We start from the raw sequence: 24,098 nt of genomic DNA, 5'->3' as shown, positions 1-24,098 counted from the left end.
AAAAAAAAAAAAAAAAAAAAAAAAAAGAACTCTGATTGCTCCTGTGATTCCACTGCAAGTATCTGGCAGCTGTAGCTTTCACTACTGGGCTTCTGTTTCCAACACTGAGGAGGGATTGGCAGAGAATGAACATAGTTTACTATCATGATCTGTGCTTTGTCAGGGAGGTTGTAGCAGCTAACAGCAGATATACATCAGTTAAGATGACTACCAGGAAGAAAAAAATAATCCTTGCCATGGTTTGACTGACAGTACCAGTATGGTCCTCTGAGACATCCCCTACCCCTACTCTAACCAACTTTAACCTTCATCATCAATTTGACAAATTTTACAGGTATATTACATTACACTGCAATTTTGGGCAACTCTTAATAGGGCACTGATTACCTTGCATTATTTGTACTAATCTAGACATTCTCTTCCTTAATGCTTATTAGCTTGTACTTTTAAAGTAAAGGAGGGGGCCAGGCACAGTGGCTCACGTCTGTAATCCCAGCACTTTGGGAGGCTGAGGCAGGTGGATCACTTGAGCCCAGGAGTTTGAGATGAGCCTGGGCAACATCGTGAAACCCCATCTCTACAAAAAATACAAAAATTAGCTGGGTGTGGTGGCATGCACCTGTAGTCCCAGCTACTTGGGAGGCTGAGGCGGGAGAATCGCTTGAGCCCAGCAGGAGGAGGTTGCAGTGAGCCGAGATCATGCCACTGCACTCCAGTCTGGGTGACAAGGCAAGACCCTATCTCAAAAAAATAAAATAAAAAATAGTTGAGGAGGTGCAGGTATGGTAGCTCACACCTGTAATCCCAGCACTTTGGGAGGCCAAGGCGGGAAGATCACTTGAGCTCAGGAGATTGAGACCAGCCTTGGCAACATGGTAAAACCTTGCCTCTACTAAGAGTAAAAAAATTAGCTGGGCATGTTGGCGTGTGCCTGTAGTCCCAGCTACTCAGGAGGCTGAGGCTGCACTGAGCTATGACCGCACCACTGCATCCCAGGCTGGGTGAGAATGAGACCCTGTCTCAATAATAGGGTCAGGCGTGGTGGCTCGTGCCTGTAATCCCAGCACTTTGGGAAGCCGAGGTGGGTAGATTGCTTGAGCTCAGGAGTTCAAGACCAGCCTGGGCAACATAACAAAACCCCGTCTCATTATACAAAATACAAAAAAGCTAGGCATAGTGGTATATGCCTGCGGTCCCAGCTACTCAGGAGGCTGAGGTGGAAGGAGGATCGCTGGAGCCCAGTAAGTTGAGGCTATAGTGAGCCATGATGGTACCACTGCGCTCCATCCTGGGTGACAGAGCAAAACCCTGTCTCGAACAAACAAAAGTAACAGTAATAAAAATAAGGAGAAGAAAAAATCAGTATGTGGAATGGCTATTAGGTTAGTGGAAGAAGTCTCAAGAACACCATACAAAATAATAGAAGGGAGATGGAAGGAAACAACTTATAAGAAAAAGTACAAAGCACTTAAAATATTTGAGATGAATGAGAATGGATGAGATTGCTGTTGCTTTTCTAACAGGTCAATTCCCTCTTCTATCAGCAGAGCACTTGTAAGTCAGAATGTAAACAGAAGTGATAGAATGAACTTAATACTGTGCCCTCTACAAGTGCAAAGAAGTTGTTTTCTTCTTTTTTGTCTTGAGATGGTCTCTGTCACCCAGGCTGGAGGGCAGTGGTGTGATCCCGGCTCACTGCAGCCTTGAACTTCGGGGCTCAAGGGATCCTCCCACCTCAGCCTCCTGAGTAGCTGGGCCTACAGGTGTGTGCCACCACACCAATTTATTTCGTTGATTTTTGTGGAGGTGGGGTTTCACCATGTTGCCCAGGCTTGTCTCGAACTCCTAGGCTCAAGTGATCCACCCGCCTCAGCCTCCCAAGTTGCTGGGATTACAGGCATGAGCCATCTTGCCCGGCCTTAATTTTTTTTTTTTTTTTTTGAGATGGAGTCTTGCTCTGTTGCCCAGGCTGGAGTGCAATGGCGTGATCTCGGCTCACTGCAACCTCCGCCTCACAGGTTCAAGCAATTCTCTTGCCTCAGCCTCTCGGGTAGCTGGGATTACAGGCACGCACTACCTGTCTGGCTAATTTTTGTATTTTTAGTAGACACGAGGTTTTGTCATGCTGGCCAGGCTGGTCTTGAACTCCTGACCTCAGGTGAACCACCCACCTGGGCTTCCCAAAGTGCTGGGATTACAGGTGTGAGCCACCGTGCCTGGCCTCTTAGTTCATTCTTATAACAGTAACAGAGTAGACAGACTGCTGAATAATGAAATAGTACATGACTTAGATCTCTTGGCTACCAAACCTGGCCTTCTCTTAATTTCTTATTCTCAGCAAATGGAAGACCTGTGTGATCAATACAGTAGCTAATAGCCATATGCAGCTATTTAAATTAATTAGAATTAAATAAAAAGTTGCTTGGGGCTGGCTCATGTCTGTAATCCTAGCACTTTGGGAGACTAAGGCAGGTGGATCACTTGAGTTCAAGACCAGCCTGGCCAACATGGCGAAACCCGTCTCTACTAAAAATACAAAAAGTAACCAGGCACATGCCTGTAATCCCAACTACTAGGGAGGCTGAGGCAGGAGAATTGCTTGAGCCCAGGAGATGGAGATTGCACTCCACGCCACTGCACTCCAGCCTGGGCAACAGGGCAAGACTCTGTTTCCAAAAAAAAAAGTTGCTTGGTTGAACTAGCCACATATCAACTGTGCAGCAGCCACATAAGGCTAGTGGCTACTGTATTGGACAGCACAGATATAAATCATATTCATCACTCAGGAAAGTTCTGTTGGACCACCCTGAGCTACATCTTGTATATGCAAGTGTATTTTTTTGTGTATCACTGAAAGTAACAGCCTGGGCAACATGGTGAGACTCTGTCTCTACAAAAAATTTGAAAAATTAACTGGGTGTGGTAGCACACACCTGTAGCCCCAACTGCTTAGAAGGCTGAGGTTGGGGGATCGCTTGAGTCCAAGAGGTGGAGGCTGCAGTGAGCCGTGTTTGTGCCACTGCACTACAGAGCCTGGACAACAGAGTGAGACCTTGTCTCCAAAAAAACAAAAAAGTTACATTTTTGCTAATCTTGTAACAAACTGCTGTTCATCTAAGAACATTATATCACTAACCACTATTCATTTAAAATTTTATTTTTCATGAATGTAATACACGTTGTATTCATTTTCCAAAATTGAAGGAAAAAAAGTGACTCTCTTTTTACAAACTCATCTATGTTTTTATACTCTATGCATTTTGTATATTTTCAGTAATGAAGATAGGCTGTGCCTCCTTCACTTGTCTGACCATGTAACCAGACCCACGTATTTTCAGTCTTTGCTGTATGAAGCTAAATGTGCCATGCTCACAGCTGCCACCCATGTCCTAAGGCATGAAGCTAATCACCAAAGACTACCTGTGAACAAAGTAACAAGCTGGCAAATGCATACCTTGAGAAGTGTTTCTTCCTTGTTTAGAGTCACTGGTTCATGAATGTTTTCCAGCCTTACTTCCTGATGTTAAATGCCAGTTTTGTGGAGTGTACATATTTGAAGAATGTGACTTTAAGTTCCTGGCTCAATTAGTTTAAGTCGCTCATGTAATTAATTCACTCACTGTTCTTTCCTCACTGGAGATGTGAACTGCACTATTTTTGGAACTAACACTTGCAATCCTATACACTATTGCCTGGGTGTTGAGCTACAAATTTTGGTTAATATCACCATTAACTAGATTCAGAAAGTTATATGATGATGAATTTCACAAAGATTTTGGTGAAGAGAGATGTGACTGGTTTGAAAAAAAGCGGGGTGAGGGTGCTCTTCTCATAGGTTCCCAATGTGCAGGGACCTCAGCTTGCTGACACTGCTGAAATGAGGCCATGCATTCCTCCCACTGGGGCTTGCTTACCTGCTGATGCCTGTCACGCCAGCCTGAGCAACTGTGTTGCCCTGACTCCTAGGCTTGGTTGTCCCCATTAACTTGGTGACTACACTTCACTGTTTCCAACAAATAAAACAAATGTGCCACCCATCCAGAAATGACCCAAGTGTGCACTAAACCCAGGAAAGACTTGAGATAGGAAAAATCTAGGTAGCTTTAAATGTTCCTGTTATCTAGGATCCAATCTTAGCCATCCCCAGAAAGATGCTGGGCAAAGGTTCTCATTGGTATGTAAGCATCACAGAAGGCTGGTGAGAAGGGGACTGGCCTTTTCTAGTCATTATCAAATAATACAGGGGCACTGTGCTCCAGCCTCACAGGCTGCTATTTGATGTGACAGGTATGCATTTCGGCCACTGATCAGAAGACCTTGGTTATCACAAGAACCTGTCAGAAAAACCCCATAGCATTAAACCTGAGTACAGTATTCAAGGCAAGGTTCTGATGGATTTGTTCAATGGCTATGGGATTCAGATAGCAGAGAGTAGTTGCAAAAGCTTTTACTGCAGAAGGAAATGCCTATTATACTAGATATTGAGGCTACAGTATCAAATAAGATAGACTTGGTCTCTGCCCTAATGGAGCTTATGATCTAGCAGGGACAAGGGATATCGAATGAGTAATTTTAAGTGTGCCAACTCTGGAGTGGGAAGTTCAGTGTGCTATACCAGACAGTCCAAAGTAGCCTGAAGGTTCAGGAAAGTCTCCCTGGAGAAATGTTAAACTGAAAGCTGAAAGATGAGTAGTTGCCAGGCAAAGATGAGAGAAAAAGTGTTATTAGCAGAAGAAACAGCATGTGTAATGGGCCTGTAGTTAGAAGGAAGCAGACGTGGCCGGGCGCGGTGGCTCACGCATGTAATTCCAGCACTTTGGGAGGCTGACGCGGGCAGATCACGAGGTCAGGAGATCGAGACCATCCTGGTTAACACGTTGAAACCCCGTCTCTACTAAAAAAAATGCAAAAAATTAGCCAGGTGTGGCGGCAGGCGCCTATAGTCCCAGCTACTTGGGAGGCTGAGGAGAATGGCGTGAACCTGGGAGGCGGAGCTTGTAGTGAGCCGAGATCGCACCACTGCACTCCAGCCTGGTCGACTGAGCGAGACTTCATCTCAAAAAAAAAAAAAAAAAGAAGGAAGCAGACCTATTTAAGAAAGCAAAAGAGGGCTGGGCACGGTGGCTCATGCCTGTAATCCCAGCACTTTGGGAGGCCGAGGCGGGCACATCACCTGAGGTCAGGAGTTCGAGACCAGCCAACATGGTAAAACCCGTCTTTACTAAAAATACAAAAAATTAGACAGGCGTGGTGGCAGGTGGCTGTAATCCCAGCTACTCAGGAGGCTGAGGCAGGAGAATCGCTTGTACCTAGGAGGTGGAAGTTGCAGTGAACCAAGATGGTGCCATTGCACTCCAGCCTGGGCGACAAGAGCAAAACTCCATCTCAAAAAAAAAGCAAAAGAAATCCAAGATGGGCGGGATGCACCTGTGATCCCAGCACTTTGTGAGGCTTGAGATGGGAGGATCGCTTAAGCCCAGGAGTTCAAGACCAACCTAGGTAACATAGTGAGACCCAGCATCTACTTAAAAAAAAAAAAAAATTAGCTAGGCGTGGTGGCATGTGCCCATAGTCCCAACTACTTGGGAGGCTGAGGTGGGAGGATCACACGAGCCCAAGAAGTTGAGGTACGTGAGATGTGGTCCAGTCACTGCACTCTAGCCTGGGTGACTGAGCAAGACCCTGTCTCAAAAAGAGGATACTTGGCTGAGTGCAGTGGCTCACACCTGTAATCCCAGCACTTTGAGGGGCTGAGGCAAGTGGATCATGAGGTCAAGAGATTGAGACCATCCCAGCCAACATGGTGAAACCCTGTCTCTACCAAAAATACAAAAATTAGCTGGGCATGGTGGTGCACGTCTGCAGTCCCAGCTACTCGGGAGGCTGAGACAGGAGAATCACTTGAACCCAGGAGGCAGAGGTTGCAGTGAGCTGAGATCGCACCACTGAACTCCAGTCTGGCGACAGAGTGAGACTCCGTGTCAAAAAAATAAATAAATAAAAAAGGATACTCAGCCAGGCGCAGTGGCTCACGCCTGTAATCTCAGCACTTTAGGAGGCCAAGGCAGACAGATCACAGGAGTTTTGAGACTAGCCTGGCCAAAATGGTAAAACCCCGTCTCTACTAAAAATACAAAAAAATTAGCCAGGCGTGGTGGTGTACGTCTGTAATTCCAGCTCCTCTAGAGACTGAGGCACAAGCATCACTTGAATCTGGGAGGCGGAGATTGAAGTGAGCCTAGATAGTGCCATTGCACTTCAACCTGGGCGACAAGAGTGAGACTGTCTCCAAAAAAAAAAAAAAACAAAAAAAACAAACAAAAAAAAGAAACTCAGGAGAACAGAAAGCTCTTGGGAAAGTGGTACAAGAGGGGTCTGGAGAGACAGACCAGAGCCAGGCTGGCAAGAACTTGGGCCTTGTTAAAGATTCAGAACTCGGCCAGGCATGGTGGCTCACATCTGTACTCCCAGCACTTAAGAGAGACAAAGATGGAAGGATCACTTGAGCCCAGGAGTTCAGGACCAGCCTAGGAAACATAGTGTGCCTCCATTCTCTGAAAAAAGTAAAAATATTCAGAACTCTAACTAAGGAACAATGGGAGAGCATCAGATTCCTCACCTGTAAAGTGGGAATAATAACAGTTATCTCATAGTTACCGGGGAGCAAAATGAGAATAATACAAATAAAAGGTCTTTTTAGGTTATAAAGCATTATAGGAATACTACTAAGATTATATTATCAGTAATAATAAGCTGTGCTGCTTTCTTAATAGAACCCAAGAGTTCAAATCTCCTCATAATGGGAACATGAAATACCCTCTAAAACCCTGACCTACTCCAGGGAACTGATGGAAAGGTCGTTACGTTTATTTCAGTTGAAACTTCCAGTATGAGGCTTATGAAGCCTGGGGGTGAATGCAGCTGTTTGGAGCAGGATCACACCATTTATGGCAATGTAGATTTCTCAGCTCTACACCAACTCCCCGACACTGCTTCCAGAAAAGATCATCCTGCCTCCTTCTCAAACCCACCAGAGCAGAATCACCAAAGCATTCTTGCCTCTTGATTTCTTTTTTCTTTTTTTTTTTTTTTAAGACAGTCTCACTCTGTCACACAAGCTGGAGTGCAGTGGTGTGATCTCAGCTCACTGCAACCTCTGCCTCCCGGGTTCAAGCAATTCTTCTGCCTCAGCCTCCCGAGTAGCTGTGACTACATGGGTATGCTACCACGCCCAGCTAATTTTTTGTATTTTTAGTAGAGATGGGATTTCACTGTGTTAGTCAGGATGGTCTCCATCTCCTGACCTCATGATCCACCTGCCTCGGCCTCCCAAAGTGTCAGGATTACAGGTGTGAGCCACTGCGCCCGGCCACCTGTTGATTTCTTATAGCCAAAGCTTAAGCCCAGCTTTTTTTTTTTCTTTCGACAGAGTCTAACTCTACTGCCCAGGCTGGAGTGCAGTGGTGTGATCTTCGCTCACTGCAACCTCCACCTCCTGGGTTCAAGCAATTCTTCTGCCTCAGCCTCCTGAGTAGCTGGGACTACAGACATGTGCCACCACATCCAGCTAATTTTTGTATTTTTAGTAGAAATGGAGTTCCACCAAGTTAGCCAGGCTGGTCCTAGCTCAGCTTTATAGAAGCTGCCATCATTCCAGAAATGTTACACTCCTCTGAGCTGTTCATGGCAAAATCATTATCCCAATTGGTACCTACTTTATTACACTTCAGGGAAAATTCTACCTATTTCCAAATATGTGATATTTTATTCTTACAGTGGTTTCGAGTAGTAGGCACAACCAGTAGTCAAATTTCACAGAACGGATGAGAAACCTGGAGTTTACCTCTCCAATCTGATCAGCCCTGACATGCCATCATGGAGAAACATAATGGTTCATTTTAGGCCATTTCCTCTCTGCCTGCAAAATATGAAACATTGCCCAAGGATAGGAGGGCAGAGCTTCTGCCCAGATAGGCATGTGATTTACCATTACCACAACCCTCTTGCTAGCTCTGAGTAGAACAAACTAGACACAGTTCTTCCCCAGGGAGGACACTGACTACTCTAAATGTTCTATAGTACTGCACCCCAGAGGTTGCAAACTTGCATTTTTTTCTTGACCTACACAATGCTTTCAAGGTCTTTTTGAAATTTTACTTATTTATTTATTTTATTTTCTCATGTGGCCAGTATGTGGAAAGGCCAAAAATCCTCAATCTGCTTGAAAATTTCCATTCCAGCTTTTAAAATCGAGGGATTTTAAATAAAAATCCAGATTACCAGCTTTTCTTGAAAAATCACCACCAAGCATAGCAACTCATGCCTGCAATCCCAGCACGTTGGGAGGCCAAGGCGGGATGATTCATTGCTTGAGTCCAGGAGTTCAAGAACAACCTGGGCAACACAGCACAACCTCATCTCTGCAGATAATTTAAAAATGAGCCACAGGGTTGGCCGGGCACAGTGGCTCAGCCTGTAATCCCAGCAATGGGGAGGTGGAGGTGGGTGGATCATCTGAGGTCAGGAGTTTAAGGCCATCCTGGCCAACATGGTGAAACCCTGTCTCTACTAAAAATACAAAAAATTAGCCAGGAGTGGTAGCACGCACCTGTAGTCTCAGCTACTTGGGAGGCAGAGGCAGGAGAACTGCTTGAACCCAGGAGGTGGAGGTTGGAGTGAGCCGAGATCATGCCACTGCACTCTAGCCTGGGTAACAAAGTGAGACTCTGTTTCAAAAAAAAATTAGGCGGGCATGGTGGTGTGTGTCTGTGGTACCAGCTACTCAGGAGGCTGAGCTGGTTACATAGCATTCAGTCACTTACACAGCACTGCAGCATCCTTGTGATCTGCACTGTGGTTGATGTTTTTATGATCTCTTCCACCCTCCCATTTTTCATAAAAGGACCTGAGTCCCAGAGGGTGCTTTACCCAAGGTCACACAAAGTCATCACTGGAACCTTTATCAAAACCCTGCTGTTCTGGACACTCAGTGATGCATTTATATTATTTTATTTTATTTTTTTAAGACAGAGTCTTGTTGTCACCCAGGCTGGAGTACAATGGCACGATCTCGGCTCACTGCAACCTCCACCTCCCAGGTTCAAGCAATTCTCCTGCCTCAGCCTCCTGAGTAGCTGGGATTACAAGTGCCCACCACCATATCCGGCTCATTTTCATATTTTTAGTAGAGATGGGGTTTCACCATGTTGGCCTGGCTGTCTCGAACTCCCCCCGAAACAGGGTCTCTTTTTTTTTTTTTTTTTTTTTTTTTTTGAGGCGGAGTCTCGCTCTGTCTTCCGGACTGGAGTGCAGTGGCCGGATCTCAGCTCACTGCAAGCTCCGCCTCCCGGGTTTACACCATTCTCCTGCCTCAGCCTCCCGAGTAGCTGGGACTACAGGCGCCTGCCACCTCGCCCGGCTAGTTTTGTATTTTAGTAGAGACGGGGTTTCACCGTGTTAGCCAGGATGGTCTCGATCTCCTGACCTCATGATCCGCCCGTCTCGGCCTCCCAAAGTGCTGCGATTACAGGCTTGAGCCACCGCGCCCGGCCTCTTTTTTTTTTTTTTGAGACGGAGCCTAGCTGTGTCACCTAGGCTGGAATGTGGTGGTAAGATCTCGGCTCACCGCAGCCTTCACCTCCCAGGTTCAAGAGATTCTCCTGCCTCAGCCTCCTGAGTGGCTGGGACTACAGGTGTGTAAACAAATGCCCAGCTAATTTTTCTATTTTTAGTAGAGACAGCGTTTCACCATGTTGGCCAGGCTGGTCTCAAACTCCTGACCTCAAAGGATCTGCCCACCTCAGCCTCCCAAAATGCCGGGATTATAGGCGTGAGCCACTGTGCCTGGCTTTTTTTTTTTTTGGAGACAGGGTCTCCCACTATCATGCAGGCTGGAGTGCAGTGACACAATAATCGCTCACTGCAGCCTCTACCTCTCGGGCTTAACTGATCCTCCCACCTCAGCCTCTGAAGTATCTGGGACTAGAGGCATGAGTCACCATGCCCAGACTAATATTTTAATTCAAACATGTATTAACTTAATGCTTTAATTTACTAATTGAATTTCATTAATTCAATTCCCAGTTAACCAAAAGAAACCCAGGATAGCTGGAACAAAGAAGACTCATGCTGGCTGGAGTGCAGGCAGGGTGGTTGGAAAGGAAGTAGCCATCTTGGACCATAAAGAGGAAAGCCCATGTTATGCTGGGCTTGGTGGAAATTGACATACTCGTTTATGCCTCTGTAAATATTATTCACCGCTGGGCAATTTAGCCTACTATGATTATGTTTTGTTTCTTTGTTAAAAAAATTTCATGGAGTCAATTATATATAAAAACAAAATTGGGATTTATTTGCTTAGTTTCTATGTTCCAATCATGAATTTATTCTCCATCATTCACTAAAACTGTAGATTTTTCCTGTATTCATTTCATCTTATTTCTTGGGTACCTCCCTCCTGGAGGCTTCTGTCCTCTGGCTCCAGCCTTACTGATTGCTCCCTAGGCCTGCTGCCAGGCCAGCTATCACTCTAGGATTTCCCTTCATTATCATCTTGGAGACTTTATTTCTCACCTATAATGGAATATCCTGTTGCCTGGATCACGTCTTCCTGTTTCTTGGTTTATTTTCTTATTCTGGTGCACCACATCCTCCAGTAGTTTCCTGAGAAAGGGTACATGGATAGTAAATAAAATTTCACATATCTGAAAATATGCTTTATTTTTTTGAGACAGGGTCTCACTCTGTCGCCCATGCTGGAGTGCAGTGGCATGATCATGGCTCACTGCAGCCTCTATTTCCCTGGGCTCAGGTGAACCTCCATGTGCAGCCTCCCAAGTAGCTGGGAGTCCAAGCGCACACCTTTTTTTTTTTTTTTTTTTTTAATAGAGATAGGGTTACACCATGTTGCCCAAGCTGCTCTTGAACTCCTGAGGCTCAAGGGATCCATCAGCTTCGGCTTACCAAAGGCTTGGGATTACAGGCATGAGCCACTATACCTGGCCTTGAAAATATGCTTACTCTACTGAATTCACAATTTAAATAATTTATAAAATTATATATCATAAATCATTGGAAAGCATTCCTACATTATCCTTCAGCATGGCTAATAAGAAGCATGATGCCATTCTCATAGTTGTTCCTTTGAATGTGACCTGCTTTTTCTGTTTTAGGATCCTCTATTAACTCATTGATCTGAAACAGCATGATAATATGTCTTTGAACGAATGTTTTCATCCATTACATTGTGTACTCACTGGGCCTTTCATTTTGGAAATCTAGGCCATTCAGATCTGAGATGACTTATTGAATTTTTCCTTTGATGATTGTTTTCTCTCCATTTCTCTATGCTGTTCCATATCACCGTAATGCTTCTTTTTTTTTTGAGACAGAGTCTCATTCTGTCGCCCAGGCTAGAGTGCACTGGCGCAGTCTCGGCTCACTGTGACCTCCGCCTCGCAGGTTCAAGCAATTCTCCTACCTCAGCTTCCCAAGTAGCTGGGATTACAGGTGCACACCAACATGCCCGGCTAATTCTTGTATTTTTAGTAGAGATGGGGATTCACCATGTTGGTGAGGCTGGTATTGAACTCCTGACCTTGTGATGTGCCCACCTCTGCCTCCCAAAGTGCTGGGATTACAGGCGTGAGCCACCACACCCTGCCCTCTGTAATGCTTCTTAATTGAATATTAGTCTTACTGGGCCACCTTTAGTTCTTAAAAAACTTTTCCAGCTTTTACGGTTTTTTAAAAAGCTATTTTCTCAATTTTATCTTCTAACTCATTGATTAAAGTTAATGGTTATATTTTTTAGGTGTTTTATTCTCCAATATTCTTTTTAAAAAACAACCTGTTCTTATTTCATTGATACAACATTGTTATATCTCTGAGAATATGTATCCTCTGTTTAAAGTCGTCTAAACGATTTTGTTTTTTCCTGTTCCAGGCACTGTAGCTGGGATTACAGGCACGCACCACCACCCCCAGCTAATTTTTGTATTTTCAATAGATACGGGGTTTCGCCCTGTTGGCCAGGCTGGTCTCAAACTCCTTACCTCAGGTGATCCAATCCCCTTGGACTTCCAAAGTGCTGGAATTACAGATGTGAGCCACTGCACCCAGCCTAGATCAGTTTTTTTAATGGGCAAAATATTTAAACAGATATTTCACAACATAAGATATATGAATAGCCAATAGACTGGTAAAAAATGTTCAACATCATTCATTGGCTGGGCGTGGTGGCTCACGTCTGTAATCCCAGCACTTTGGGAGGCCGAGGCGGACGGATCACGAGGTCAGGAGATCAAGACCATCCTGGCTAACACAGTGAAACCCTGCCTCTACTAAAAATACAAAAAATTAGCCAGGTGTGGTGGCGGGTGCCTGTATTCCCAGCTACTAGGGAGGCTGAGGCAGGAGAATAGCAAGAACCCAGGAGGCAGAGCTTGCAATAAAAAAAAAAAAAAAAAAAAAAAAAAGACCTCATTAGGTCATCATAGAAATGCAAATTTAAACTATAATGAAATACCATGATTAGAATGGCTAAAATTTAAAAGACTGACAATATCAAGTGTTTATGAGAATGTGGAGCAACTAAAACTCTCAAACATCTGTGGTAGAAATGTACAGTAATATAGCAACTTTGGAAAAGAGTCTGGCAGTTTCTTATAAATATATACATACCATATGACCTAGCATTTCCACTCCTAGGTGGAAATAAGATAAAAGCTTAAGTCCAAGCAGGGCACGGTGGCTCATGCCTGTAATCCCAGCACTTTGGGAGGCTGAGGTGGGTGGATCACTTGAGGTCAGGAGTTCAAGACCAGCTGGGCCAACATGGTGAAACCCCGTCTCTGCAAAAAAAATACAAAAAAAATTAGCTAGGCATGGTGGCACGTGCCTGTAATCCAACTACTTGGGAGGCTGAAGCAGAAGAATTGTTTGAACCTGGAAGGCGGAGGTTGCAGTGAGCCGAGACCACGCTACTGCACTCCAGCCTGGGTGACAGAGTGAGACTTCATCTCAAAAAAAAATAAAGCACATGTCCACACAAAGACTTAGACAAAAACGTTCAAAACAGCATTAATTCACAGTAGCCCAGACACAATCCAAATGTCCATAAACAGGAGAATGACTAGGCCAGTTCTGGCAAATTCCTACAACAGAATATTACTCAGCAAGAAAAAGGAACAAACTATTGATACATGGAACAAACGGATGAATCTCACACTAAGCAAATGACAACAGACACAAAAATACTATATGTTTTATGATTCTATTTGTACAAAAGTCTAAAAAAGACAAATCTGGCCAGGTGTGGTGGCTCATGTCTGTAATTCGGCACTTTGGGGAGGCTGAGGCAGAAGGATCACTTCAGTCCAGCATTTGAGATCAGCCTGGGCAATACAGCAAAACCCTGTCTCTACAAAAAATACAAAAATTAGCCGGGTATGGTGGCATGTTCCTATAGTTTCAGCTACTCAGGAGGCTGAGGTGGGAGGATTGCTTGACCCAGGAAGTGGAGGTTGCAGTGAGTCGAGATTGCATCACTGCACTCCAGCCTGGGTGACAGAATGAGACCCTGCCTAAAAAAAAAAAAAAAAAAAAAAAAGAAAAGACAAATCCAATCTATACTGACAGAGGACAGACTGGTGGTTGCCTAGAGATGGAGGTGGAGGAGGAGAGTCGTTTGGAAATGACACAAGAACTTTTGGGGGTGACAGAAATGTTCACTATCTTGATTGTGATGGTGATCAGATCAGCATAGAAACTTAAAACCTACATTTAAAAAAATATGTTATACCACAATAAAGGCAATTTAAAAATAAACACAATGAGATAACACTATACATCTACCCACTAGAATGTCTAAAACTAAAAAGACAAGACTGGCTGGGTGCATTGACTCATACCTGTATTTCCAGCACTTTGGGAGGCCAAGGTGAGAGGATCATTTGAGCCCAGGAGTTCGAGATTAGCCTGAGCAACACAGTGAGACCCTGTCTCTACAAAAAATGTTAGCCAGGCGTGGTGGCATGCACCAGTGGTCCCGGTTACTTGGGGTGTTGAGGTGAGAAGATTGGCTGGGGAGGTTGAGGCTGTAGGCCACTGCATTCCAGCCTGGGCAACACAGCAAAATCCTGTCTCAAACCGCTTTGGAAAACAGGTTAGCAGCTCCTTATATAAAAATATAAGCTTAACATATGACCCAGCAACTCTACTCCTAGCTATTTTTCCAAGAATAATTCAAACTTGTCCACCCAATGACTGGCACATACATGTTTATGACAAGTTTATTTATAGTAGTCCCAAATGGAAACAACCCAAATGTCCATCACCAGATGAATGAATAAATGTGTGGTACATCCATGCAATGGAAAACGATGAAAAGGGATGAACTACTGCTATGCGCAACGTGATTAATTTCAAAAACACACTGAGCAAAAGAAGCACCAAAGAGTACATATGGCATGATTTTACTTACATAAAATTCTAGAGAACACAAAATAAAATAATGTCCACAAGTAGACTGTGGCTGTAGGATATAGGGGGTTGATTGCAAAGCAGTGTAAGTCACGGTGCTGGTAAATTGGTTCCCAAAAACAGAAAGAAAAAGCCCGGATGTGTGGTACTTACTGCTTTCTGTGGTGTAAATACTCCCACCATGACCAACTTTGAGCTACTAACATGATGTTACTAATGTAGATTTGGGAAGAGATGTACATATTTGGCTCTCCTGAGCTGGTACTAGCCAGCTCCAGCACATTACCACAGAAAGGAACAAAGGTGATCAGATGGTCAACATCTTGACTGTGGTAGTGGTAGCACAGGTTTATACATTTGTCAAAACTTATCAAACTGTACTCTTAAAATTGGTGCACTTTAGCGAATATAAATTATATTTCAAAAACAGTTATGTTTCGAATAAAATATCGGCAACAACCCATATGCCCAATAACAAGGGACTGGTTACATTAGTTTATTGTCTATCCTCTTGATAGACTAGGATGCAGCCATTCAAAAAACTTAGAAGATTTCAGCAACACTGCAGCATGCTTTGCTATACTGTATCGTGTTTTGTGGCAGAATAGGAAATTTTATTTATTTTTATTTATTTATTTTTTTTTTGAGATGGAGTTTCACTCTTGTTGCCCAGGCTAGAGTGCACTGGTGCAATCTTGGCTCATGGCAACCTTCGCCTCCCAGATTCAAGCGATTTTCCTGCCACAGCCTCCCAAGTAGCTGGGATTAGAGGCATGTGCCACCACACCCAGCTAATTTAGTATTTTTAGTAGAGTCGAGGTTTCTCCATGTTGGTCAGGATGGTCTTGAATTCCCGACCTCAGGTGATCCGCCCACCTCAGCCTCCCAAAGTGTTAGGATTATAGGCGTGAGCCACTGCGCCTGGCCAGGAAATTTTATTTTTACCATATGTTTGCCTATGCAAATTTTGTGGGCAGATGGATAACATGAGGCTTTTTGAAAGCACTGTCACGAGTTAATTCTTTTCTTTGTATTTAGAAGCAGTATATAACTAAATGGTTGACAGCCCAGAATCTGTAGCCAGACTACCTGGGCTAGTGTTCAGATCCCAGGTGTTACCTCTCTCAGCTGGGTGACCTCAAGCAACTAACCTAAACTCTTTGAGCCTTAGTTTCTATTTTTTTTTTTTTTTTGTCTATTTTTGGGACGGAGTCTTGCTCTGTCGCCCAGGCTGGAGTGCAGTGGCACAATCTCGGCTCACTGCAACCTCCGCCTCCCGGGTTCAAGCAATTCTTCTGCCTCAGCCTCCCGAGTAGCTGGCACTACAGGCACCTGCCACCACACCCGGCTAATTTTTTTATATTTTTTAGTAGAGACAAGGTTTCATCATCTTGGCCAGACTGGTCTTGAACTCCTGACCTCATGATCCACCCGCCTTGGCCTCCCAAAGTGCTAGGATTACAGGCATGAGCGACCACACCCAGCCAAGTCTTAGTTTCCTGACTGTAAAAAAGGTACAACAGGAGGACCTATCTCGGAGGGTTGCTGGGAGGATTCAATGAGTTACTATATGTAAATAGCCTTGAACAATACAAAGAGTAAGTGTTTTAAAGACATTAGGCTGCCTGTAGTGGCTCACGCCTATAATACTAGCACTCTGGGAGGTGGGAGGTTCACTTAAGCCCAGGAGTTTGAGACCAGCCTGGGCAACATGACAAAACCCCATTTCTACAAAAAATATCCCCCAACACACACACACAAAAAATAGCCAGGTGTGGTGGCACACACCTGTAGTCCCAGCTACTGAGGAAGCTAAGTTGGGAGGATCACTTGAGCAGGAAGTTCAAGGTTACAGTGGGATCACGTCACTACACTCCAGCCTGGGTGACAGAGCAAGACACTGTCTCAAAAAGAAAAAAAAGGGGGTCTGGGTGCGGTGGCTCACGCCTGTAATCCCAGCACTTCGGGAGGCTGAGGTGGGAGGATCACCTGACTTCGGGAGTTTGAGACCAGTCTGACCAATATGGAAAAACCACGTCTCTACTAAAAATACAAAAAAATTAGCCGGGCATGGTGGCGCATGCCTGTAATCTCAGCTACTGGGGAGGCTGAGGCAGAAGAATCGCTTGAACCCAGCAGGTGGAGGTTGCGGTGAGCCAAGATCGCGTCATTGCACTCCAGCCCGGGCAGTAAGAGTGAAACTCGGTCTCAAAAAAAAAAAAAGCTATTATTTTCATGAAGCAATGATATTGTTTGGACAATAAAAATGTTTACTATGTGCTAGGTAGGGAACACGGGAATTTATATGACATGGCTTCTAACCTCGAGGAGCTATAAATGTGGTTCTCAATTGTGGGGAAGGTTTGTGAGGGATTTACTCCCTTCCTAGGAGATATTCTGTAACATCTGGAGACTTTTTTGATTGTCCCACCATGATTTAGTGGAGAGGAGCTAGTGGAACTCAGTGGGCAGGGGCCAGAAATGCTGCTAAACATTCTGAAATGCACAGGGCAACTTCCCCGCAAATAATAATGTGAGGGCAGGCACAGTGGCTCACGCCTGTAATCCCAGCACTTTGGGAAACCGAGGCAGGTGGATCACTTGAGGCCAGGAGTTCGAGACAAGCCTGGGCAACACAGCAAAACCCCATCTCTACAAAAAATAAAAAATTAGCCAGGTGTGGTGGTGCATGCCTGTAATCCCAGCTACTCAGGAAGTTACCCAGCTACTGGGAGGCAGAGGTCACAGCGAGCCAAGATCACGCCACAGCACTCCAGTCTGAACAAGAGTGAGACTCTGTTTCCTGCCACCACTATCCCCGCCCCCCCACCCCGCAAAAAAAATAATTACGTTGTCCAAAATAATCAAGGTTGAGAAACCCTGAGTCATAGTCTAACTCAGGACAAAAGATACATGCATACATACAAATTATACAAAGCAGATAATCAAAATAGAGCATCATGCAATTATACATATAAAAAAATAAAAACAGAAAAGATAGAAGAGCCCTGGGCCAGAGTACACGATTCCCTGTGACACCTGGCCAGGAAGACAGGCCTCAGTGAACTTCCAGTTTTGGGACCCAGCGGACATACTCCAATGATTTGCAGCTTTTAGCTTATTCTACCAGTAGGTACCTTTTTTAAAGGTTAAGTCAAAAGGCTTCACTTCTGCATTGCACTACCAGTGTGAAAATGTACTGGGGCCAGTTCACATATATTTAATTCATATTATCTTTTCAATGCAACTTGATAAAGAGTTGAGTCAATTAAAAATTCTTAAAAGGGCGGAGCAAGGTGGCTCATGTCTATAATCCCAGCAATCTTGGGAGGCGGGGGCAGGAGGATCACTTGAGTCCAAGAGTTTAAGACCTGTCTGGACAACACAGGGAGACCCTGTCTCTACAAAAAAATGAACAAAATTAGCCAGGTGCTCACACCTGTAGTACCAGCTTTTTGGGAGGCTAAGGCAGGAGGATTGTTTGAGCCCGGGAGGTTGAGGCTGCAGTGAGCCAAGACCATGCCATTGCATTTCAGCCTGGGCAACAGAGCAAGATCCTGTCTCAATAAATAAATTAATTAAACAAACAAACAAATAAAATTATTAAAAGTACATTTTTTGGAGTTAACAAGAAATGATACATAGGAATATTTTGGTTTCCATTTAAAATATAACTATTTTGGGGAAAATATGCCAATATTTTAATGGTGGATATAATTTGAGGTTGCAGGTGGTTTCTGCTGAATTCCTTTTCAAAATTTCTACAGTGAGGAACATACATTACTTCGATAACCTGAGAAAGAAGAAAGTGTCCGGGCGCAGTAACTCACACCTGTAATCTCAGCACTTTGGGAGGCTGTCAGGTGAACTGCTTGAGCTCAGGAGTTCGAGACAGCTTGGGCAATGTGGTAAGACCATGTCTCTACAAAAAATACAAAAATTAGCTGGGTGTGGTGGCACATGCCTGTAGTCCCAGCTTGAATAGAGGTGTTGGAGGCTGTAGTGAGCTGAGATTGCGCCACTGCACTCCGGCTTGGGTGACAGTGTAAGACCCTGTTTAAAAAAAAAACCTGATGTAATCCATAGATAGTTCAAGGAAATGCAACTTCAAGTCTCGGTGTAATCCTCCTCACCCAACTAAACCATGTGGCCACCATCTCCTCCCACTTGGGAAACACTGCAAAGTGGCACCACCACCTATTCCACGGTGCAAGCCAGAAACCCAGTAGGGACCAGTGGACACTTCTCTCTTCTTTCAATCAGTCACAAAGTTCTTCATGCCACTGCATTCTAGCCTGGCTGACAAAGTGAGATCCTGTGTCAAAACAAACAAACAAACAAAAATCACCAAGCTCAATTAATTTTGCTATCTCTGTGTTTCCACCACTACTTCCACCCTTCTCCTTTTCACAAGTATCATGTCCTATGTGATTACTGCAATGGCCTCCTAACTGGTCTCCCTGCATCTACTCTTTCCCCTTCCCATCCAGTCTCTACATTGTGATGACCATCCTTCTTAAAACCTTTCAATAGCTCCCCTTTGCTCTTAGGATACAGACAAAACCACTTGCATGGCAGGGAAGGTCTTGTGGTCTTGCTTCCGCTCAACACTAGCTCAACTCAATCCTTTGTTCTCTGTTTTTGGGACACTGGTATTCTTGCAGTAATTTGTAATCCCCAAGCTCCTTCCCACCACAGAGCCTCCATAGACGCTATTCCTCTCTTCTTCATCTGAATGACTCTCTTCCCTTCCTCAGCTAAGCTTTCCCTGAACTCCCTGACTGGAACCTTCCTTGCCATGTGTTACTTTTACAACTTTACATGTTTGAGAGATAAAATGATTAAAGTCTATCTTCCCTAATAGACCAAGGACCACTCACTTAGCATAAAATACACGGTAAGTAGATAATAGCCAATGCATACATAACATGCTAGACTGGCATTCACCAAGTCTTTTATTTTTTCTTTTAAAAAATTAAAATTAAAGCTGCCATATTTTTCTTTTTTTTTTTTTTTTTGAGCTGCATTACCCAGTCTGGAGTGCAGTGGTGTGATCTCGGCTTGCTGCAATCTCCACCTCCTGGGTTCAAGTGATTCTCCTGCCTTAGCCTCCCAAGTAGCTGGGATTATAGGCTCTTGCCACCACTCCCAGCTAATTTTTGTATTAATTACAGATGGGGTTTCACCATGTTGGCCAGGCTGGCCTCAAACTCCTGGACTCAAGTGATCCTCCAGCCTCAGCCTCCCAAAGCGCTGTGATTATAGGCATGAGCCACTGCACTCAGCCCATTCACCATGTCTTAACTCACTTAGGACCTCCCCATTTGTCCCTACATAGTAAGGACAATTAATAGTCCCATTTCACATTGAGGAAAGTTAACTCACAGACTAAGAAGTGGTAGAGCTGGGATAGGAACTCAGGCATCCAATTTCTGGAGTCTGTGCTCATCACTCAAGCTCCAGTACCTCACCAGCATTTATTGAATGTGAGTACTTTTGATGGGAACTAAACAGCATCATCAGTAACTTTAGTTCAACTAAAGTCAGTTCATTTTGATTTTGATAAGGATTTTATGTTCGATTGGAATTTTGCTGCAAAATTTTCATTTTCCCAGCATTTTACTTCAGCCACAGGGTCCAGCTGTCACCCAGGCTGGAGTGTAGGATCATAGGTCACTGAAGCCTTGAACTCCTGACCTCAAGTAATCCTCCTGCCTCACCCTCCTGAAGTACATGCCACCATGCCTGCCTTTTTCAAAATTGTATAGGTTGGGCGCGGTGACTCACGCCTGTAATCCCAGCACTTTGGGAGGCCGAGGCGGGTGGATCACTTGAGGTTAGGAGTTTGAAGTCGGCCTGGCCAACATGGTGAAATCCCACCTGAAATACAAAAAAAAAATTAGCTGGGTGTGGTGGTGGGCACCTGTAATCCCAGCTACTTGGGAGAACAAGGGATTGAGTCAAGCTGGTGTTGAGTGGAGGCAAGACCATACAAAACTTTGCCTGCCATGCAAGTGGTTTTGTCTATATCCTAAGAGCAAAGGAGAATTGCTTGAACCCAGGAGGCGGAGGTTGCAGTGAGCTGAGATGGCGCCACTGCACTCCAGCCCGTGTGACAGAGCGAGACTCTGTCTCAAAAATCCATTTGCCCTCACTGGTATCATCATGACTGATGTTGAGACAGAGGTAGCCCAGCAAACTGCTGGAAAGCAGGGGAAAGTTAGCCTGGGTGAAACAAATTATGGATAATTTGTAGTGTAGGTAACTCACGTAAGGACAATTCCAGGATTTTCACAGATGTCATCTTACTTAATCTTCACTGACATTTTTGCAGGGGGGAGGGGGGGACAGTCTCACTGTTGCCTAGGCTGGAGTGCAGTGGCACAATCTCGGCTCACTGCAACCTCTGACTTCTGGGTTCAAGTGATTCTCCTGCCTCAGCCTCCCGAGTAGCTAGGATTACAGGCTCCCGCCACCACACCCGGCTAATTTTTGTATTTTTAGTACAGACAGGGTTTCACCATGTTGGCCAGGCTGGCCTCAAACTCCTGGGCTCAAGTGATCCTCCAGCCTTAGCCTCCCAAAGTACTGTGATTACAGGCGTGAACCACCATGCATGGCAAATCTTCATTGATTTTTTTTTTTTTTTTTTTTGAGATGGAGTCTTGCCCTGGCACCCAGGTGGGAATGCAGTGTTTTTGTTTTGTTTTGTTTTGTTTTTTTTGAGATGGAGTCTTGCTCTGTCACCAAGGTTGGAGTGCAGTGATGCAATCTTGGCTCACTACAACCTCTGCCTCACGGGTTCAAGCAATTCTCCTGCCTCAGCCTACTGAGTAGCTGGGATTGATTACAGGTGCCCACCACCACGCCCAGCTAATTTTGTATTTTAGTAGAGACAGGGTTTCACAGTGTTGGCCAAGCTGGTCTCTAACTCCTGACCTCAGGTGATCCGCCCACCTCAGCCTCCCAAAGTGCTGGGATTACAGGCCTGACCCACCACTCCCCGCTCAGTCTTCACTGATTTATAACAAAGTTACACAGGGCAGTTCTTCCAGTTAATAGATGAAGCAAAAGGCTGGGGTTAGGGAACTGCTAAGCCATGGGAAATCCACTAGTCACAGTATGGTATGAGGAATGGTGTCCCTACATTTTTAGCTTCAAAACTGCAAAGATATCTCTAGCAGAGAAAGACCATTTCTTCCTCTTTTAACAAAAGAGTTCGCCAAGCTTTCTCAATTCTTTGTGAAACCCTTCAGCAAAGTCAGACTTCCTCCAAGGTTTTCCCCAGTGTGGCTAGTGCAGGGCAATTACCTCACAAGCTCAAGTCATATGGTAAAAGAGCTCTATGAACTGCTACATCCAATTACCCCTACACCAGTACCGTGAAAACGAAACAGAAACAATTCAAGAAATTCTTTGTTCTCATTTTTTTAAATTTTTTTTTGAGAGTCTTACTGTCACCCAGGCTGGAGTGTAGTGGTGAAGTCTCGGCTCACTGCAACCTCCACCTCCCGGGTTCCAGAGATTCACCCATCTCAGCCTCCCAAAGAGCTGGCATTACAGGCGTGCGCCACCACGCTCGGCTAGCTTTTTTTTTTTTTCTATTTTGTAGTAGAGACAGGGTTTCACCATGTTGGCCAGACTGGTCTCAAACTCCTGACCTCAAGTCTGCCCGCCTCGGCCTCCCAAAGTGCTGGGATTACAGGCATGAGCAACTGCGCCCAGCCCCATTATTACACTTTTCCTTTATCATTTTAAAAATCTTTATTTTTTAAAAGAGACAGGATCTCGCTACGTTGTCCAGCTTAGTCTTGAACTCCTGGGCTCAAGCGATCCTCCCAAAGTCCTGGGATTACAGGCCTGAGCCACTGCTCCCAGCCTAGGAAATTCTTAACCTAGAGCCCACTTACCAATGTCAAAGAAAGTCAAGATACTGTATGCACATTTTTTTTCTTTTCTTTGAGACAGAGTCTCGCTCTGTTGCTAGGCTGGACTGCAGTGGCGCGATATCGGCTCACTGCAACCTCTGCCTCCAGGGTTCAAGAGATTGTCCTGCGTCAGCCTCAGGAGTAGCTGGGACTACAGGCATGCGCCACCACGCCGGGCTACTTTTTTGTATTTTAGTAGAGACGGGGTTTCACCATGTTGGCCAGGATGGTCTCGATCTCTTGACTCGTGATCCGCCCCCCTCGGCCTCCCAAAGTGCTGGGATTACAGGGCCCAGCCCACATTTTCTGTATATGCATTTTGCTAAGAAAAGGCATTCATGAGTTTCTTCAGGAGTTCAGAACTAGAACAGGTCAAGAACCACGATCCTTTATAAGCCTGTACACACATTCTTTCTGGTTCGAGGTTGAGCCTTTACAGGGCGAAACATTTCCATTCTGTCAAGGATGGGGTGTCTAAGTGTAGGATTCCCTTAGGTCACCCCTAAGCAAGTCAGACTTAGTACAGGTCTCAAGCCCTATATAAGCAGGCCTAGGGGACTCCTTGGAGAGGAAGCTGCTTGTAGGGACAACGGCAAGCAGGAGAGCTTGAGCTTATCAAGCCACTAACCAGCTGTATGACCTTGGACAAGTTCCATACCCTCTAGGCTCCAGAACCCATTCCTTACCAAGCCACTAACCGGCTGTGTAACCTTGGGCAAGTTCCATACCCTCTCTGGGCTTCAGTTTCCACATCTACACATTTCAAGTCGAGCCACATGGCCTTACGGATCCGTCCCAGCCAAGAGCAGGGTACCAAGCCGACCTAGCCATTAAAGCAGCTTCCTGTGGGCGCGGCGCAGGACTTCAACGGTCCCCCCTCCCCCGCTCACGCCCGCGAAAGCCTCGCTCAACACGCCCCTCGGGGCGACGGCGCTTACCCAACCGCAGCCCCAGCAGTCGAACCCAGCTCCGCCTCCTCCCGGAGGCGTCCCATCGTGCCCCGCGCCGGGCTCCTAGGGCAGCCGGGCGCCTCCCGCCTTCCCGCGCCCCGACCCCGAACTCCTCTCCCCAGTTCTGCCAGGCACCCTATCCTATCAACGCCCACTATCCCAGCCAATCGCGCAGGCTCCGAGTCGTGCCTTCGATCCACCCTCCTCGGCGCTCAGCCGGTCTGAGCTCAAGGCCTTTACCAAGCCCACCCAATCAGCGGCGGGCTCTCTCCGGCCCTATCCCAATCTCCCTCCCCTCGGCCAATTAGCGCGCTCCATTCCGCTGCCCGCCCAGCCACCCCGGGCCTTGAAACCAGCAGGCGAATGGGCGAAAGGCGGCCTTTCGACGCTGAGCGCCTGGCCAATTGGGGATTCCGCGTGGCCAGAACAACGGCCAATCGCCGTGGAGCGCGGCGCCGCCGCGGCGAGGTCCGGCCCGAATATCCCTCCGCCTTCCTCCCGCCCTTGCTCCCTCCCTGCGCGCCGCCTCTCACTCACAGCCTCTCTTCCTTCTTTCTCCCTCCGCCTCCCGAGCACCAGCGCGCTCTGAGCTGCCCCCGGGGTCCCTCCCCCGCTGCCTGCAGCCCATTCGGAGGGAGGAAGTAAGGGAAGAGGAAACGAAGGGGAGCCGGAGCGACTACCCGGAAAGAGCCGGTGAATGGGCTTGTGGTGACCCCCGCCCCCCACCCCACCCTCCCTT

The 24,098-nt window shown here is 45.8% G+C and overlaps 1 long non-coding RNA gene across 1 annotated transcript in view; it reads right to left on the bottom strand.

The window, feature by feature from the left end:
- LOC108533944 (uncharacterized) overlaps positions 1-12,809 on the bottom strand; it is an 18,553-nt gene extending 5,744 nt beyond the window's left edge. The window contains exons 1-2 of the long non-coding RNA XR_001886853.1: positions 12,682-12,809; positions 10,573-10,662 (exon numbers count right to left, since the gene is read on the bottom strand). This is a non-coding gene — a long non-coding RNA (uncharacterized LOC108533944). The remainder of the gene's footprint in view (positions 1-10,572; positions 10,663-12,681) is intronic.
- Positions 12,810-24,098: the final 11,289 nt, after the last annotated feature.

The sequence above is a fragment of the Rhinopithecus bieti genome, unplaced genomic scaffold (assembly GCF_001698545.2).
Source record: "Rhinopithecus bieti isolate Rb0 unplaced genomic scaffold, ASM169854v2 scaffold_10685, whole genome shotgun sequence".
Lineage (NCBI taxonomy): Eukaryota > Metazoa > Chordata > Mammalia > Primates > Cercopithecidae > Rhinopithecus > Rhinopithecus bieti.
Note: the sequence above shows the minus strand (reverse complement) of the source record. Positions and strands in the feature narration are given on the sequence as shown.